Source organism: Macaca mulatta, chromosome 11 (genome assembly GCF_049350105.2).
Source record: "Macaca mulatta isolate MMU2019108-1 chromosome 11, T2T-MMU8v2.0, whole genome shotgun sequence".
Classification (NCBI taxonomy): Eukaryota; Metazoa; Chordata; class Mammalia; order Primates; family Cercopithecidae; genus Macaca; species Macaca mulatta.
Genome location: NC_133416.1, coordinates 79390080 through 79410934, shown reverse-complemented (window position 1 = coordinate 79410934; position 20855 = coordinate 79390080). Strand labels below are relative to the sequence as shown.

The following is a 20855-nucleotide window of genomic DNA, read 5'->3' as shown; positions in this document are numbered from 1 at the left end:
TCTCCAAACTTCTATAACAATTATTACCTATACGATACAATAAAAAAACACTCATTTTAAGTATAAGTTTAATGCCATGTTGACAAATGAATTCAGCCATATATGACCATTGTTATAAGTAACAGAACATTTCCATCACCCTAAAAAGTTCCCTTGGCCTCTTGCTCTGGTCCCCAGTCCCAGGCAACCATTATTTTGCTTTTTATCACTATAGTTTTGTCTGTTCTAGAATTTTACTTAAGTGAAAGCAAAAAATGAATATTATTTTGTCATCTGGCTTCTTTAAATTCCTCAGCATAATTTTTTATATTTATCCATGCAGTTCTTCTTATCGGTTTATTTTTATTGGTGAGTAGTAGTCTTTTGTTATCTAAGTTATATAAGTGGTATTATATTTTGTTTATTCATTTACCTGTTCTTGGACATTGAGTCACTACAAGTTTTGGACTATTACAAATAAAGCTAATATGAATATTCATGTATGAGTCTTTGTATGCCATCATATGCTTTCATTTCTCCTGGGTAAATAACTAGAAGTGGAATGACTGGATCTAATAGCAAGTGTATATTTGTTTAACTTTATAAATACTAGAGTATTTTACATTCCCATCAACAACACATGAGAGTTCCAGTTGCATTCTTGCTAATACTTGCTTATTCTTTTTATTGTAGCCATTCTGGTGTGTGTATAGTTGTCTATCATATGGTTCTAAATTACATTTTCTTGATGACTAATAATGTTGCACAACTTTGTATGTGCTTACCAGCTTTCATATGTCTTTTTATTTTTTGAGAGTTCTCACTATATTGCACAGGCTGATCTGAAACTCCAGGGCTCAACCAACCCTCCTGCCTCAGTCTCCAGAGTAACTGGGATTACAGGTATATGCCACCATGCCTAGCTCATATATTTTCTTTTGTGAAGTATATGCTAAAATCTTCTGCTTATTTTTAATTGGGTTGTTTCTCTTCTTATGACTCAGTTTATATACTATGGATAAAATTCTTTGTCAGGTACACAGATTATTAAAAATTGCCTCCCAATTCAAGGCTTAATTTTTGTTTTACTTATGAATGTCTCTGAAGATCAGTGTTTTCATTTTAGTAAGATCCAATTTATTATTTTTTAAGTTTTGCTATTAGCTATTTTGTCTTCTGTGAAAATTTTGCCTACCCCAACGTCATGAAGATTATCTCCTGTGCTTTTGTCTAGATGTGTTATAGTTACATCTTTTATATTTAGTGCTAGGATGCATTCTAGTTTTCTTTTGATTCAAAAATAATAATAAAAACCAGAGCTCAACACCCTTTGTCTCCATTAATATAAAACTTATTTTAAGTGAACCTATTAAAGGATCTATGTTTTATTTTAAAAACCAAAGAATTACCAACCGTGTAATAAATAAGAACATTAAGATCTATCAGTGAGGGTTTCAAATATGTAAACTGCTTAGATTTTTAGAAAACTGCCTAGATTTCTCATCTGCCAAGGCAAAGGCATTAACTATAAGAATTCGTACCTTAATTGTGCACTTTTCAAGAATTCCACCTCTGGTTCTGTCTTTGCTCTTGAAATTCTTACAGCTCAATACATTTTGCATAGAAAACATGACAACAGGAGGGCTCAATAGCAATTCTCCCATTTTCCTGTAGTCAAGAGTTAGAAAAACCACTACACAATCAGTAAATTCTAAACCTGCTCTTTTTGTTCTCCTTTCTCTTCTCTGATGTTCTATTTCCAATGATTTATCCTCTGAAATGGGTTAGTCTCAGAAAATGTAGGAGGGAATTTCACAGTGAGTAAGGAAAAGCATTTTTAATATTGATTCTTTTTTTATTATTATTATATTTTAAGTTCTAGGGTACATGTGCACAACGTGCAGGTTTGTTACGTATGTATACACGTGCCATGTTGGTGTGCTGCACCCATTAACTCGTCATTTACATTAGGTATATCTCCTAATGCTATCCCTCCCCCCTCTCCGCACTCCAAGACAGGCCCCAGTGTGTGATATTCCCCTTCCTGTGTCCAAGAGTTCTCATTGTTCAGTTCCCACCTATGAGTGAGAATATGCGGTGTTTGGTTTTCTGTTCCTGAGGTTTTCTATTCTTGCAACAGTTTACTGAGAATGATGGTTTCCAGCTGCATCCATGTCCCTGCTAAGGACATGAACTCATCTTTTTTTATGGCTGCATAGTATTCCATGGTGTATATGTGCCACATTTTCTTAATCCAGTCTGCCATTGATGGACATTTGGGTTGGTTCCAAATCTTTGCTATTGTGAATAGTGCCACAATAAACATACGTGTGCATGTGTCTTCATAGCAGCATGATTTAAAATCCTTTGGGTATATATCCAGTAATGGGATGCCTGGGTCATATGGTATTTCTAGTTCTAGATCCTTGAGGCATCGCCTCACTGTCTTCCACAATGGTTGAAATAGTTTACAGTCCCACCAACAGTGTTAAGAGTGTTCCTATTTCTCCACATCCTCTCCAGCACCTGTTGTTTCCTGACTTTTTAATGATTGCCATTCTAACTGGTGTGAGATGGTATCTCATTGTGGTTTTGATTTGCATTTCTCTGATGGCCAGTGATGACGAGCATTTTTTCATGGGTCTGTTGGCTGTATGCATGTCTTCTTTTGAAAAATGTCTGTTCATATCCTTTGATGGGGTTGTTTTTTTTTTCTTGTAAATTTGTTTGAGTTCTTTGTAGGTTCTGGATATTAGCCCTTTGTCAGATGAGTAGATTGCAAAAATTTTCTCCCATTCAGTAGGTTGCCTGTTCACTCTGATGGTAGTTTCTTTTGCTGTGCAGAAGCTCTTTAGTTTAATTAGATCCCATTTGTCAATTTTGGCTTCTGTTGCCGTTGCTTTTGGTGTTTTAGACATGAAGTCCTTGCCCACGCCTATGCCCTGAATGGTATTACCTAGGTTTTCTTCTAGGGTTTTTATAGTTTTAGGTCTAACATTTAAGTTTCCAATCCATCTTAAATTAATTTTCATATAAGGAGTAAGGAAAGGATCCAGTTTCAGCTTTCTACTTATGGCTAGCCAATTTTCCAGCACCATTTATTAAATAGGGAATCCTTTCCCCATTTTTTGTTTTTGTCAGGTTTGTCAAAGATTAGATGGCTGAAGATGTGTGGTATTATTTCTGAGGGCTCTGTTCTGTTCCATTGGTCTATATCTCTGTTGGTACCAGTACCATGCTGTTTTGGTTACTGTAGTGTAGTTTGAAGTGTAGTTTGTAGTTTGAAGTGTAGTTTGTAGTGTAGTTTGAAGTCAGCATGATGCCTCCAGCTTTGTTCTTTTGGCTTAGGATTGTCTTGGCAATGCAGGGTCTTTTTTGGTTCCATGTGAACTTTAAAGCAGTTTTGTCTAATTCTGTGAAGAAACTCATTTGTAGCTTGACGGGGATGGCATTGAATCTATAAATTACCTTGGGCAGTATGGCCATTTTCACAATATTGATTCTTCTATCCATGAGCATGGTATGTTCCTCCATTTGTTTGTGTCCTCTTTTATTTCACTGAGCAGTGATTTCTAGTTCTCCTTGAAGAGGTCCTTTACTTCCCTTGTAAGTTAGATTCCTAGGTATTTTATTCTCTTTGAAGCAATTGTGAATGGGAGTTCATTCATCATTTGGCTCTCTGTTTGTCTGTTATTGGTGTATAAGAATGCTTGTGATTTTTGCACATTGATTTTGTATCCTGAGACTTGGCTGAAGTTGCTTATCAGCTTAAGTAGATTTTGGGCTGAGATGACGGGGTTTTCTAAATATACAACCATGTCATCTGCAAGCAGGGACAATTTGACTTCTTCTTTTCCTAACTGAATACCCTTGATTTCTTTCTCTTGCCTGATTGCCCTAGCCAGAACTTCCAACACTATGTTGAATTGGATTGGTGAGAGAGGGTATCCCTGTCTTGTGCCAGTTTTCGAAGGGAATGCTTCCAGTTTTTCCCCATTCAGTATGCTATTGGCTGTGGGTTTGTCATACATAGCCCTTATTATTTTGAGATAAGTTCCATCAATACCGAATTTATTGAGAGTTTTTAGCATGAAGGGCTGTTGAATTTTGTCAAAGGCCTTTTTTGCATCTATTGAGATAATCATGTGGTTTTTGTCTTTGGTTCTGTTTATATGCTGGATTACGTTTATTGATTTCCGTATGTTGAACCAGCCTTGCATCCCAGGGATGAAGCCCACTTCATCATGGTGGATAAGCTTTTTGATGTGCTGCTGGATTCGGTTTGCCAGTATTTTATTGAGGATTTTTGCATCGATGTTCATCAGGGATATTGGTCTAAAATTCTCTTTTTTTATTGTGTCTCTGCCAGGCTTTGGTATCAGGATGATGTTGGCCTCATAAAATGAGTTAGGGAGGATTCCCTCTTTTTCTATTGATTGGAATAGTTTCAGAAGGAATGGTACCAGCTCCTCTTTGTAACTCTGGTAGAATTCGGTTGTGAATCCGTCTGGTCCTGAACATTTTTTGGTTGGTAGGCTATTAATTATTGCCTCAATTTCAGAGCCTACTATTGATCTACTCAGGGATTCAACTTCTTCCTGGTTTAGTCTTGGGAGAGTGTAAGTGTCCAGGAATTTATCCATTTTTTCTAGGTTTTCTAGTTTATTTGCATAGCAGTGTTTATAGTATTCTCTGATGGTAGTTTGTATTTCTGTGGGGTCAGTGGTGATATCCCCTTTATCATTTTTTGTTGCATCTATTTGATTCTTCTCTCTTTTCTTCTTTATTAGTCTTGCTAGCAGTCTATCAATTTTGTTGATCTTTTCAAAAACCCAGCTCCTGGATTCATTGATTTTTTGAAGGGATTTTTGTGTCTCTATCTCCTTCAGTTCTGCTCTGACCTTAGTTATTTCTTGCCTTCTGCTAGCTTTTGAATGTGTTTGCTCTTGCTTCTCTAGTTCTTTTAATTGTGATGTTAGGGTGTCAATTTTAGATCTTTCCTGCTTTCTCTTGTGGGCATTTAGTGCTATAAATTTCCCTCTACACACTGCTTTAAATGTGTCTCAGAGATTCTGGTATGTTGTGTCTTTGTTCTCATTGGTTTCAAAGAACATCTTTATTTCTGCCTTCATTTTGTTATGTACCCAGTAGTCATTCAGGAGCAGGTTGTTCAGTTTCCACATAGTTGAACGGTTTTGAGTGAGTTTCTTAATCCTGAGTTCTAGTTTGATTGCACTGTAGTCTGAGAGACAGTTTATTATAATTTCTGTTCTTTTACATTTGCTGAGAAGTGCTTTACTTCCAACTATGTGGTCAGTTTTGGAATAAGTGTGATGTGGTGCTGAGAAGAATGTATATTCTGTTGATTTGGGGTGGAGAGTTCTGTAGATGTCTATTAGGTTCGCTGGTTGCAGAGTTGAGCTCAATTCCTGGATATCCTTGTTAACTTTCTGTCTCGTTGATCTGTCTAATGTTGACAGTGGGGTGTTAAAGTCTCCCATTATTATTGAATGGGAGTCTAAGTCTCTTTGTAAGTCTCTAAGGACTTGCTTTATGAATCTGGGTGCTCCTGCATTGGGTACCTATATATTTAGGATAGTTAGCACTTCTTGTTGAATTGATCCCTTTACCATTACCATTATGTAATGGCCTTCTTTGTCTCTTTTGATATTTGTTGGTTTAAAGTCTCTTTTATCAGAGACTAGGATTGCAATGCCTGCCTTTTGTTTTGTTTTGTTTTCCATTTACTTGGTAGATCTTCCTCCATCCCTTTATTTTGAGCCTATGTGTGTCTCTGCATGTGAGATAGGTCTCCTGAATACAGCAAACTGATGAGTCTTGACTCTTTATCCAATTTGCCAGTCTGTGTCTTTTAATTGGACCATTTAATCCATTTACGTTAAAGTTAGTATTGTTATGTGTGAACTTGATTCTGTCATTATGATATTAGCTGGTTATTTTGCTCGTTAGCTGTTGCAGTTTCTTCCTAGCATCGATGGTCTTTACACTTTGGCATGTTTTTGCAATGGCTGGTACCAGTTGTTCCTTTCCATGTTTAGTGCTTCCTTCAGGATCTCTTGTAGGGCAGGCCTGGTGGCGACAAAATCTCTAAGCATTTGCTTGTCTGTGAAGGATTTTATTTCTCCTTCACTGATGAAACTTAGTTTGGCTGGATATGAAATTCTGGGTTGAAAATTCTTTTCTTTAAGAATGTTGAATATTGGCCCCCTCTCTCTTCTGGATTGTAGAGTTTCTGCCGAGAGATCCGCTGTTAGTCTGACGGGCTTCCCTTTGTGCATAACCCGACTTTTCTCCCTGGCTACCTTAACATTTTTTCCTTCATTTCAACTTTGCTGAATCTGACAATTATGTGTCTTGGAGTTGCTCTCTTCAGGGATTATCTTTGTGGCATTCTCTGTATTTCCTGAATTTGAATGCTGGCCTGCCTTGCTAGGTTGGGGAAGTTCTCCTCAATAATATCCTGCAGAGTGTTTTCCAACTTGGTTCCATTCTCCCCATCACTTTCAGGTACACCTATCAGACGTAGATTTGGTCTTTTCACATAATCTCATATTTCTTGGGGGCTTTGTTCATTTCTTTTTCCTCTTTTGTCTCTAAACTTCTTGCTTCATTTCATTCATTTGATCTTCAATCACTGATACTCTTTCTTCCAGTTGATTGAGTTGGTTACTGAAGCTTGTGCATTTGTCACGTAGTTCTTGTGTCATGGTTTTCATCTCTATCAGTTCGTTTATGGACTTCTCTGCATTGGTTATTCTAGCTATCCATTCTTCCATTCTTTTTTCAAGGTTTTTAGTTTCTTTGTGCTGGGTATGTAGTTCCTCCTTTAGCTCTGAGAAGTTTGATCGACTGAAGCTTTCTTCTCTGAACTCTTCAAAGTCATTCTCTGTCCAGCTTTGTTCCATTGCTGGCGATGAGTTGCATTCCTTTGGTGGGGGAGATGCCCTCTGATTTTTTGAATGTCCAGGTTTTCTGCACTGCTTTTTCCCATCTTTGTAGTTTTATCTGCCTTTGGTCTTTGATGATGGTGATGTACTCATGGGTTTTGGTGTGGGTGTCCTTTCTGTTTGTTAGTTTTCCTTCTGACAGTCAGGACCCTCAGCTACAGGTCTGTTGGAGTTTGCACGAGGTCCACTCCAGACCATGTTTGCCTGGGTATCAGCAGTGGAGGCTGCAGAAGATAGAATATTGCTGAACAGCAAGTGTTGCTGTCTGATTCTTGCTCTGGAAGCTTCATCTCAGAGGTGTACCCAGCCATGCAAGTTGTGAGGTGTCAGTCTGCACCTAGTGGGGGATGTCTCCCAGTTAGGTTACTCAGGGGTCAGGGACCCACTTGAGCAGGCAATGTGTCCATTCTCAGATCTCAACCTCCATGCTGGGAGAACCACTGCTCTCTTCAAAGCTGTTAGACAGGGACATTTACATCTGCAGAGGTTTCTGCTGCTTTTTGTTTAGCTATGCCCTGTCCCCAGAGGTGGAGTCTACAGAGGCAGGTAGGCCTCCTTGAGCTGTGATGGGCTCCACCCAGGTTGAGCTTCCCAGCGGCTTTGTTTACCTACTTAAGCCTCAGCAATGGCAGGCGCCCCTCCCCCAGCCTCACTGCCGCCTTGCAGTTAGATCTCAGACTGCTGTGCTAGCAATGAGGGAGACTCTGTGGGCGTGGGACCCTCTGGGCCAGGCATGGGATATAATCTCCTGGTGTGCCATTTGCTAAGACCCTTGGTAAAGCTCAGTATTAGAGTGGGTGTTACCCGATTTTCCAGGTGTTGTGTGTCTCAGTTTCCCTTGTCTAAGAAAACGAATTCCCTTCCCCTTTGCACTTCCCAGGTGAGGCGATGCCTCGCCCTGCTTCAGCTCTTGCTGGTTGGGCTGCACCCACTGACCAGCACCAACTGTCTGACACGCCCCAGTGAGATGAACCTGGTACCTCAGTTCAAAATGCAGAAATTACCCATCTTCTGTGTTGCTCACGCTGGGAGCTGGAGGCTGGAGCTCTTCCTATTCGGCCATTGTGGGCACGCCCGCCTCCTGATTTTTCGATTCTTTTCTAAATGTATGTGAAAACACATATGAATAAGCACTTCACTTTTTTTTTTTTTTTTTTTTTGAGATGGAGTCTTGCTTTGTTGCCCATGCTGGAGTGCAGTGGCACAATCTCGGCTCACTGAAACCTCTGCCTCCTGAGTTGAAGCGATTCTCCTGCCTCAGCCCCCCAAGTAGCTGGGATTACAGGTGTGTGCCACCACACACAGCTAATTTTTGTAGTTTTAGTAGAGATGGAGTTTCACCATGTTGGCCAGGATGGTCTCGATCTCTTGACCTTGTGATCTGCTCACCTCGGCCTCCCAAAGTGCTGGGATTACAGGCATGAGCCACCGCACCCAGCCTAAGCACTTCACTATTAAATTTAAATATTCTATTCCATTAGCTATGTATGTGCATACATATATACACACATACACACACATGCATACATACACAGAGAGACAGATGATTGATTGATAGATCAATGATAGACATGACAGATTGATAGATGATAAAAAGATAGATGATAGATAATAGATATAGATAGATAGACACATACATACATAGATACATATATGAATGGATACATTGATAGATAAACTAGTGGTCTATACCTAATGCAAATGAAATTCCAAAATACCATTCTGGTGTCAGTAATTCTGAGAAAGAGGGTCTTGAAATTGCTCTGACTCAATCTCCACACAAAATAACCCTAATCTACACATTATGGCCCAATATTGTGATAATCGTATTATATTTTAAATGTTTTTGCACTTGAAGATATTTGAGTACAATCCCAAAATATACTTTGAGTGTCTGTAATGAAAAACACTATGCAATGTTCTACAGTGATTTCGAACTCCAGCTGCACATTAAAATAACCTAGGGAATTTTTATAAAATAACAATGGCCAGGCCTATCCCAATTAATTGAATCAAAGTTTCTGAGTCTGAGGCTCAGAGTACACGTCATGTTCAGACAGATGGAGAGCCATTGTTCTAGATCAGAAGTTCTCAAAATATGGTCCATGGAACAGTGGAGGTCCCTGAGACCCTTTCAGGGGATCTATGATGTCAAAGGTCAAAACTTTCCCCAAAATTCCTATATACAGTCAGCCCTCCATATCCACAAGTTCCACATCCATAGATTCAACCATGCAGAAGGTTGAAAAATTTTTTTTAATTCATAGTTACATCTGTACTGGGCATGTACAGATTTTTTCTTATTTCTTAAACAATGCAGTATAACAACTATTTACATAACACATTGTATTAGGTATTGTAAGTAATCTAGATATGCTTTAATATATATGAGAGGATATACACAGGATACATGCAAATACTATACCATTTTATATAAGGGACTTGAGAACCCATGGATTTTGGTGTCCATGAGGTCCTGTAATAAATCCCCCATGCATACTGAAGAATAACTGTAATTGCTAAATTGAGCTTTAGTATGTAATATATACATTTTTGTAAAGTTGAATTGAATTAATCATGATTTTGATCTCACCCAAATTAATAGAGTTTTTCTTACCCAGGACATTTTATTTCAGAGAGTAAGAGAACTGACAGAAGAAAATACAAATGTTCCTGCACCTTTAAGTTTACTCAGAGGTTTGAAATAAGAAAAACAAATCATTATTTGCAAGTTCACTCTTCTGTGCTTATAGGAACAATTTGTTGGAAAAGTTTCAACAGCACCACCTTAATATAAAGAAGAAAATAACTTTTCCAACACTTAATAACAAAGTATTAGAACTAACCAAAGCAAGAGGAATAGAAGGTGAGGTGATTATTCCTTTGGCCCTTCAGGGAGTGTCCTCAGTTTGTGTCCTTGCCGGAAGCAATATCGAGCTATTTATGTTAAAGAGTCAGCTGCTTGTGGTGAAAGTGAGCAGGCCCGAGGAAGACCTCTCTATACTGCTGATCAAGAAAGATGAAGACAAAAATAGAAAAGTGGAAATGATCCAAAAAGAAAACCAGAAAATATGTCTTTTTAGGAGCCAGAGGGGAATCAAAAATCACATCCAAATAATACTGAACAGATAAATATGGCCTAGAGGAGAAAGAAAAGTAACTCAGTATTACTGAAACTCAAAATAAGTGCCTGTCACTTCTCACAGAGTAATGCATCAGAAGTCAGAGATGGAAAATTAAAATGTCTACAAGAATTCAGGCTTTCTCTAGTTGGTTGGCACATTCTAAGAGTTACTATATGCAATTTTCCTGAGGGTGTAGGGAAATTTTTTCCATTGTTATCTGAACATAATATGGCATAGTTTTTTTGAGGACAAAAAAAGGTGAAAATGTGTAGTCATTGATCAAGAAATCCCATTTATAGGAATTCCTCCTTGAGAAATAATTAAACATGAGCACAAAGATATATTCACAAGAATGTTTGTCACAACATTGTTTGTGACTAAGAAAGAGGCTGACCATTGTAAACCTCCTACATGGCCATAATAGGGATGGTTAAATACAGTATAGTACTTTGTACATTGTTGTAGTTAGAATAACAAGATAGATCAACAGAATATATACTATACTCCCAGTTGTATAAAAATGCCTTGACTAAATATATGTGTATGAACTTAAGTATACTGAAAAATTTTTAAATAATTTCCTGGATAGAGGAATATTATGCGGGAAAAATGTATTGAATATATACATATGTGTATATATATGTTCATACATACATATATGCACATATATACTCCTTAATTGTCTTTATATACTCATAGTTTGATATTTTATAAATTTGAAAATTAAATTGTGTATTTCCATGTAGAGAGAAGACAAGAAACTTCTAGAAGGACTATGAAACCTTGAAGAGGAAACTGAAGGATTTATAGCCTTGTAGGACTGTGAGATGGTAGAGTGCTTTTATTGTTTTTCCCTCTGAAGGTTGAGGTTTTGGAGGAAAAGTAGTATGTGGGAAGTGAGCAGCTGGAGACACGGGTAGGTAGAGAGCCTCCATCTCTCCAGCTATTCACTCGTATCTATATCTATATCTATATCTGTATGTATATCTATATCTATATATATATCTATCTACCTATCCACCTATGTAGAGAGATGGAGAGCTAGACCTCTCCCTCTACATACACATATATATATACACACACACACACATACATACATACACACAAACAGATATATAATCAAAGAATGTGACTGGATTTCTAAACCATGGGTATGGTGAGTCAGGAATGTATTTATGTCACACAAGTGGTGAGATATGGACTACATGTTATTTGACTTCTTCAAGAGAAATTTATATTGAATAGGATGAGCTGGAGAAAAAAAATGCCCAGATAAAATTTGACAATTTTTACTCTAGGGCATCAGTTTTTCCTGCACCCCATAGAAGATGTTGTAAAATTATTCACATGCCTTTCACATTCCTGAATTAACATCTAAAAATTCTAATATAAGTATAAATGGTTACAAAGGATGTAAATTTCTTGTGTATTTTAAATAATGACATTTAAAAATAGAATCATGTCTACACATTTAATGTGAGTGAAATCTACCTAAATACCATAATAATTTGAGTTCTTCATTTGCAGTCAGGATTTTATATCATTCCTTTTTCTCTCTAAACTTACATTTTCATTTCCCCATCCCCAAAGAATTTGATTTTAATATAATATATTGTTATGTTTAAAGTATTTTGTTGATCAACCTATCATATTATCTTCAATAAAATATGTATATAAACTTAATTTTTAATTTTTAAAAATTTTATGGGAACATTATGGCAGTGCTTCTTCTGGATTGAATTATAGCTAAAATTATTAATCAAATCATAAATATATCTAAAATTAGTATAATTAGCAAACACAAAAGTAAAATTTTACAGGGAATTTGTCTCTTATTGAAATGATGGTGCTCTTTTTGTTTAATTAGTTAATGTAGCCATGGATGATTATTATTTTTATCTACAATGAGGGGCCAGTGGAAATTAATAGCCAAAAGAATGGTTAGGCCATTATTAGGAGCTGAACATACAAACAGTGTTGTTAAATGCATAACTTACAATACCCAACTCTAACATAATATCCTTTGGAAAAGCTCATTTGCTCCTATGTGTGCCTCAAGTTGAAGGCTGCTGTTATGAAATATGTCAGAGTAACATAAAGTGATGGTGAAGATCCAATAGGCAAAATGAGAAAGTCACTAGGTAGGGGGTCAGTAACATCATAGTCTCCAAAATCTATACACCAATGTGCAAACAATGGATAATAACATATATCCAATAGCATAGGGTGATAAATAGAGCCTCATACTGAATACCAGGCTTAGTAAATGATGTGAGATGATGGAAAACTATGATGTAGTCTAAACAAACAGAGATATTTGAGGGAAGGCGCAGTAGGACTATATGTTATACATATCCTACACACCTGGTCTGTGGGCGAGTGTTAAAAATACAGAAGCCTGGGCTGTATGACCTAATTAATCAGGTTCTCAGAGGATAAGTCTAAGAATATGTTTTACAATAATTCCAGGCTTCAGGTCTGTCATATTTGAGAACAACTTAGTACATGGAAAAGAGAACTCAATAATTTCAAAGGAAAAATTAGCCATGAAGCCTTTAAAAGTGAAGATAAATCAAGATGGTTGAAAAGGTTTTAAAACAGTCTCATGATGCAAATATAAAATATTCCAATGAACCAGAAAAGGCGGAGTTCTCAAAAGCAGTGCTGTTACATAGAAATATAATGTGAGCCACATATGTAACTCTAAATTTACTTGTAGTCACATTTCAAAAAGTTAGAGGAAACAAATGAAATTTATTCTAATGGCATAATTATTAAACCAATATTTTCAAAATATTGTTATTTCAACATGTAATAAATATAAAAATTATTTTAAAATATTTTGCCTTCTTTTTTAAAATGAACTCTTGAACATCTGGTATATATTTTGCACTTTGCAGTACTTTTCAATTCAGAATAGCCACATTTTAAGTATTCAAGAACCGCCTGCAACTGGACAGCACAGATTTAAAGAAAATAGATGACAATAGAAGGGACTCTCTGAAGTTCAGATGTAAAAACAAGAAACGTGTATAAAATGTAGTAAAAAGAATACTGTACTTTAAGATACTTTTGGCAGCAAGTAAAAGCTTCAAACCCCAAACCTCAAAAAAGCTTAAAGGGGAAAGCCAGTAGCATTCATCGCAGGAAGTCCTGAAGTAGGGCAGACTCAATCATGTCATCAAAGACCAGGTTCTTTTCATGTTTTTATTCTGCCATCTGGGTGTTGCCTTTATCCCAAGGCCGGTAACACAATGGCAGCAGTAGTCCCAGACGTCACATCTTGATATAACAGCATTCAGAAGTAGAAGAAAGAGAGCATCTCTTTTTGTGTGTCTCTCCCAGTAGTGATAAAACTTTGCAAAGACTGCTTCCAATAGGATTTCTTTCATATCTCATTAACTGGAGTTGAGTTAAATGCCATTTCTTAGCCAATCACCATCAAGAAGTGGACATGGCGAGTTATAATTTTGGTTAGGTAAGATGAAGTAGCCGTTCTCCGACCTGTCTTTCCCATTGAATGCAGTAGTAAAACCAGGACAAAACACATAGGACAAAATACAAATATCTACTTGAGGACTCTTAAAAGTGAATAGTACCAGGCAGATTGGGAAAGGAAATGGGATTCAAATCACCTCTGACCAGCAGTGAGTTATCATTTTTTGCCCTCCAGTTTTTCACTGCCTGATCTCAAGGCAACCCAAAAGCCAGATGTGAACACTGATGTGGGTGGAGAGATCTCAAGAAGCAGCCCACTACTTCCCGCTCAAGAAGCAGGAGAGTCTACTGGCAGCAACAGTCATGGCAGCAGGAGCCTACAGCACCCAAAACAGAAGACTTGTACAAAATATAGAAAAAAGAATACTGTACCCTAAGATATTTCTGGCATAAATTTCTTCTCTGAGCAGAGGAGCTGTGGCCCCAAGAGGGTAGCAAGAATCCCCACTAATTTTTTCTCTCTCTAGCCTCTTGAGGCTTGACTGTGGAGTTGGAAATGTGGCAGAGCAGGGTAAATAAAGCCCCAGCTTTCCAACCACAAAAAGGGAATGCAGGGAACTATCAATTTCTGGGGAGACAGTGGAGAAGAAGGAGCTCAAAAAGCAACTTTGATAACCAAATTCAAAGAAATTCTTCATGACCCAAGATTATGCAAAGTTGTCTTAGGTATGACACCATACAGATAATCTATTTAAAAATTGATGAACATTATCTTTTTTAAAAAATTGTTCTATGAAAGACATTGAAATATAATGATGAAATAATGTATAGATTGGTGAAAGTCTATTTAAAATATATATCTGACAAAGAATTTGTATCCAGAACATATAAAGAACTGTTATAACTCAATAATAAAATAACTCAATTAAAAATGGGCAAAAGACTTGAACTTCATCACAATGGACATATGTAAATCAACTAAGTGCATCAAATATGTTCAACATCGTTAGCCACTGGGGTAATGGAAATTAAAACCATGACAAGAGACCAGTACATACCTATGATAATGACTACGTTAAAAAAAAAAAAAACCAATGTAAAGACTGATGATGATACCATAAGCAGGTGAACATGCAGAGCAGCAGGTACTCTTGTAAATTGCTGATGGCAACAAAAACTGACTCAGCCACTCTGGAAGACTGTTTGGCAGCTTCTTATGAAGTTAAATATACACTTACTATATGGCCATTAATCCTACTCCTGAGTGTTTGCCCTAGGAAAATGTTCATACAAAAACTCACACACAAACGTTTACTACAGCTCTATTCCTGATTCCCCAAATTAGATACAACTGAAATGTCTTTCAATATGTAAATGAATAAATAACAAATGGATAAACAAACTGTGGTACATATTTATAATAAAATACTACTCTGCAATAATAAAGGATTAATGCACACAACAACTTGGATATATTTCAAAGGCATTATGTGTAGTGAAAGAAGCCAATCTCAAAAGGTTATACACTGTAGATTCCATTTACATGACCCCCGCAAAAAGATAAAATGATAGCGATAAAAACTAGATCAGTAGTCCCCAGGAGTTAGGGATAAAGGGGAGTATGTGACTACAAAGGGATAGCACAATGATGTGTTTTGAGGTGACAGAACTGTTCTGTATCTTGATTGTAGTGGTGGTGACATTAATCTACACTTATTAAAATGTGTGGTATTGCACACCAAAAAAGTCCTTGTATGTTAATTGTTTGAAGTGGAATTAATTAGACACATGGCTGCATGTATTGGGAGTGGGGTGCAGGGTTGGATTAGGGATAATTAAAACAAACAGGAGTCCTTTTGGGAAGAAGGAAGAGAGGAATGAATAATACACCACCACCAGTGATCATTATAGGCACACATAATGGACAAATGAAGGTAAGAGAGTGGCTTGCGGCTGTTAGAAATTGGGACAATGGGTAAATTTCTAGATTGAATCGAGATGTGTGAAAAAATAATGCCCAGATAAACTTGTTTATTTTTTTTAAATTAATTGGAGAAAAAAAGGAAGCAAAAAGTCCTCTGCTAAGGGCAGATGGTATAAGGTTAACAGATGACAAAGAGAGGTTGGAACTATCTGATCTTATTATGCCTCCATGTTATCTGTCAAGATGACCTCACGTAAGTAAAAATGGTGAGTTACAAAAACAGAACGTACAATATAATGTCATTTGATTTACATATATATTCAAATATATATATACACACACAAATATATATATATATTATATATATATAATGTGAGAAGGACATACACAGAAATGTTAGCAGTTTTTATTTTTGGTGTAGGATTTTAATCTTGCTGTGCATATGTATTTCCCAAATATTCTACAATTCACACATATTACTTTAAAAATGAAACTGAATAAGTGATTTAAAAATGAAAAAGGGTGAAAGAAACTTTAAGAAAACAGAAGCTCAAAATGAGGGGGTGTTAAAAGAACACATAGATTTTTATTTAAAAGTTAACAATTAAATACACTCCAGAGCACTGCAAGAACTTTTGGAGAACAGAAGACATGCAAAAGTAGTTCCAGTAAAACTACAGGAAAATTCTATGCCTAATTGTTGAAAGAACAGATTTGGAGAACTTAGAAAAGAAGCACCATTAAAATTCTAGCTTAAGCTCACTGAAAATAAGTCATGACAAGGTACATTTTCTTTTATCAAGGTACTACAAGTAATCCATTGCTACAAGTAATGGATGCTGTGTCCTCAGACTTGATCTATTCAAAACTTTTGTCTCTTATGATAGTATCTCAATTTTATGTAGGAGAACTATTTTGACTATTTTATAGACATCTCATGTCTATTGATATGTCTCAATATATCCTAATAGTTCCCCTAAAACCTGCTCCATTGATGATCTCTAACATCATAGGAAATAGAAATTGCATCCTTCCATTGCTCAGGCAAAACATCTTAAAACCATTCTTGACTCCTCTCTCTCTTTCTCACAGTCCACATTGAAATCCATCAGCAAATGCCATTGGTTTTACCTTTAAAATCTATCAAGGATCTAAGACCTAAAACCATAAGAATCCTAGAAGAAAACCTGGACAATACCATTCAGGACATAGGCATGGGCAAAGACTTCATGTCTAAAACACCAAAAGCTATGGCAACACAAGCCAAAATTGAAAAATGGGATCTAATTAAACTAAACAGCTTCAGCACAGCAAAAGAAACTATCATCAGAGTGAACAGGCAACCTACGGAATGGGAGAAAGTTTTTGCAATCTGTCCATCTGACAAAGGGCTGATATCCAGAATCTATAAAGAACTTAAGCAAATTTACAAGAAAAAAAAAGAACCCCATCAAAAACTGGGCAAAGGATATGAACAGACTCTTCTCAAAAGAAGACATTTATGCAGCCAACAAACACATGAAGAAATGCTCATCATCACTGGTCATTAGAGAAATGCAAATCAAAATCACAATGAGATACCATCTCTCGCCAGTTAGAATAGCAATCATTAAAAAGGTCAGGAAACAACAGATGCTGGAGAGAATGTGGAGAAATAGGAATGCTTTTACACTGTTAGTGGAAGTGTAAATTAGTTCAACCATTGTGGAAGACAGTGTGGCAATTCCTCAAGGATCTAGAACGAGAAATACCATTTGACCCAGCAATCACATTACTGGGTATATACCCAAAGCATTATAAATCATTCTACTATAAAGACACATGCACACATATATTTATTGTGGCATTATTCACAATAGCAAAGAGTTGGAACCAACCCAAATGCCCATCAATGACAGACTTGATAAAGAAAATGTGGCACATATACACCATGGAATACTGTGCAGCCATAAAAAAAGATGAGTTCATGTCCTCTGCAGGGAGATGGATGAAGGTGGAAACCATCATTCTCAGTAAACTATCACAAGAACAGAAAACCAGACACCTCATGTTCTCACTCATAAGTGGGAGTTGAACAGGGAGAACACATGGACATAGGGAGAGGAACATCACACACAGGGCCTGTCAGGTGAGTGCAGGGCTAGGGGAAGGATAGCATTAGGAGAAATACCTAATGTAGGTGACCGGTTGATGGGTGGAGCAAAACAGCAAGGCACGCGTATACCTAATGTAACAAAACTGCACATTCTGCACATGTACCCCAGAACTTAAAGTATAATTTACAAAAAAAAGTTTATATGTATATGTCAAGGATCTGACCACTTCTGACCACTGCTTTTGCTACCATCCACACCCAGTAACACTTATCATCTTTTCTCACCTAATGTATTACAATGGTTTCTAAAGGAAATCCCTACTCACAAGTCAAGTCATATCACCCCTTGGATAAATCCTTCCAGTGACTCTCCATTTCATTCAAAGTCAATGTCAAAGTCCTTACCATGGCCTTCAGGGCCACTGATGAAATGCCTGGCCTGGCCTCTTTCTTTTTCTTCTTCCCTCTCTTTGTCAAAGTCCTTACCATGGTATTCAGGGCCACTAATGAAATGCCTGGCCTGGCCTCCTTCTTTTCCTTCTTCCCTCTCTTTGTCAAAGTCCTTACCATGGTCTTCAGGGCCACTAATGAAATGCCTGGCCTGGCCTCCTTCTTCTTCTTCTTCCCTCTCTTTTGCTCATTGGCCTTAACCACAGTGGTCTTGCTGGACTTTGTACCAGCCAGGCACACTCCTGCCTCAAGGCCTTTGCATTAGCTCTTTGTGCTACATGGAAGGCTCTTTTCCAGATCCCACATAGGTAGGGTGTCCCTAGATCCTGGTTTGCCTGAGAGTCCCTGAATTAATCTGTTTTTGCACTGCTATAAACTTACTACCTGAGACTGGGAAATTTATAAACGAAGAAGGTTTAATTAACTCACAGTTCCGCATGGCTGGGGAGGCCTCAGGAAACTTACAATCATGGCCATAGGCAAAGAGGAAGCAGGCACCTTCTTTACAAGGTGGCAAGAGAGAGAGTGCACACAATGGAAACTGTCACTTTTAAACCATCAGATCTCATGAGAACGCCCTCACCATTGCAAGAACAGTAGCATGGGGGAAACTGCCCCCATGATCCAATCGCTTCCCACCAGGTCCCTCCCTCAACAGATGGGGATTATAATTGGAGATCATATTTGGGTGGGGACACAGAGCCAAACTATATCAGTCCCCACCTGTGCCACTGTCCCAGCATAACAGGCGCAATCTTCAAAGTGTCTCAATTGAGATAATAAATTATATAGTCACCGTACTCACCGTTCATTGCTTCATCTCTTTCAAGTCTGTTCAATCTCACCCACTCACTGAGGACCCTCTGTCCATCGGATTTAAAATTGTAACCCCTACCCTAGTCTCTCTACCTACCTTCCCTGCTTTGTGATTTTTTTTTTCGCCTCCTGATATACTGTTACTTTTTTATTTATTATGTTTTACTGTCTGCCTTCTACTACTACAATGTAAGCTCCATGAAGACAGACATCATGCCTGTTTTATCTTGAATACTGTATCACCTAGAACAGCACCTAGCATAAAGCAGTTCTCAATGAATATTGCTGCATGAATATACACAAATAAGTGCCTAGAGACTTGTTTTCTCACCAGCTATCAAAATGAAGTAAAATAAAAATTAGTCTTCAGGGATTTTGAGGACAAATAAATATTCTACAAAACATTCCTTGAAGACACATAATCCAAAATGCCTTATTATCTAATTAAAATTCATCAACTTGGCCTTTAAAAGTGCTGGAGTTTTAATTTAAGTATTTTCCTGATTTAAATAAACATTTTCATAAACATACACAATTACACAATTATATTGAATATATAGATATGCCAGGATTCCTTTGGTTGAAAGTGATACAAATTTAACTTGAACTTCCTGGACCAAAAATAAAAGGGGGTGGGGAATGTTTATTGGAAGGATACTGTGGATTCTCACAGAACTGAAAAAAAATGCCAAAGAACCAAACCTTTGTACAGCAGCTTCCAGGATTTTAGAGTCTAGACACAAAAAAGCTTCCAGGATTTTAGGGCCTAGACTCAAAAATTCAAACATAAACAGGATTCTTATTTCTGTCTTCTCTGCTTCTTGCTATATTTGAGCATCATTCTCTCCTATTGCAGACTGACTGTGGAACTCCCAGTTTCTAGCTGTAGTTTAAAAAAAAATAAAACTACTGGGGAAGGACTGACTCTCATAGCCTCCACTGGAATCACATCCACTGTGAGAAGACAGGTTAAAATCCTGTGATTGGCTCAGTTTGGTTACAGGACTCCCTCGTCCCCCAGAGCAGTCACTAAGGTCAGAAATGCAGGTTTACAAAATGGCAATAACCCTTCCCACAGGTATAGGAGAGAAAGAGGGAGAGGTACTCTTCAAAAGAAACCAAGTCCTTTTCTCAAAAGAGATGACAGGTGCAGAGGAAACAAAAATGTACTTCAATATTTTATTATATTTTGTAAATGCCACACAATGTTATACTTTATTCTAGAGATTAATAAACCCTAATATAGGATTTGCTCCTAAATGATTATGATTTTTTCCTATACATTGAGTCTCAGATCCAGCACTCTGATAAGCTCCCTGCAATTTTACCACCTAGTAGCCAATTTACTTTGCTTTAAGAAAACATTACCAAAATACTGTACATCCTTTAGTCATAGAAACTCTCTTTTTTAATACATTAAATAATGATATACATTTTCAATTTATCTGTGGTGAATGTTAGGCTATGACAGCTGTGTTTGTTTTTCACGATGTAAAGTGAATGATAATATCTCACAAGCTGATTTATTTCCTTCTTTTCTATCCACAATGATCTCACTATGCTATTTCAGCTTAAAAATATGGATATTGATACACCAGCTGCTTTAACTCTAGAGAATAGCTCTTTCCCATGAACCAACAATTTTACTTAAAAGAGGAGAGAGACAGAAAATAAAGAAACATTTCTCAGGGCCATCTAAACCAAATTTTTAAAAATCCCAAAACCCATATACGCTTTGACAGCATTGCAAGATTTCTTTTGTTAGGGTACAAGATACAGAAATTCCCATGAAAATAACAAATCAATTAAAGCATGTATTCTCCTAATTAAAGTTGTCATTGTTATTTTCATGTTGTTAATAGAAAAAAAATCTCATCCACATTCCCAATTAAATGTGCTGCATAACTTGTGCAAAGCAAGTACTATAAATTGATCTAAAAGGCTGTGGATGGTATGTAGCATATGTTTTTTGGATTTTGTTTTGTTTTATGTGGTTTTTTTTACTTTAGAGGAACCTAACAGATTTTATCTTCGTTTAGAAAATCATGCATGCAGGGCCT

General features: G+C 37.0%; 1 long non-coding RNA gene across 1 annotated transcript; it reads left to right on the top strand.

Moving 5' to 3' along the window:
- Positions 1-742: 742 nt before the first annotated feature.
- Positions 743-13931, top strand: LOC114670894 (uncharacterized). Its single transcript, XR_013401239.1, has 3 exons — positions 743-882; positions 10819-10902; positions 13746-13931. It is a non-coding gene; the product is annotated as an uncharacterized LOC114670894 (long non-coding RNA).
- Positions 13932-20855: the final 6924 nt, after the last annotated feature.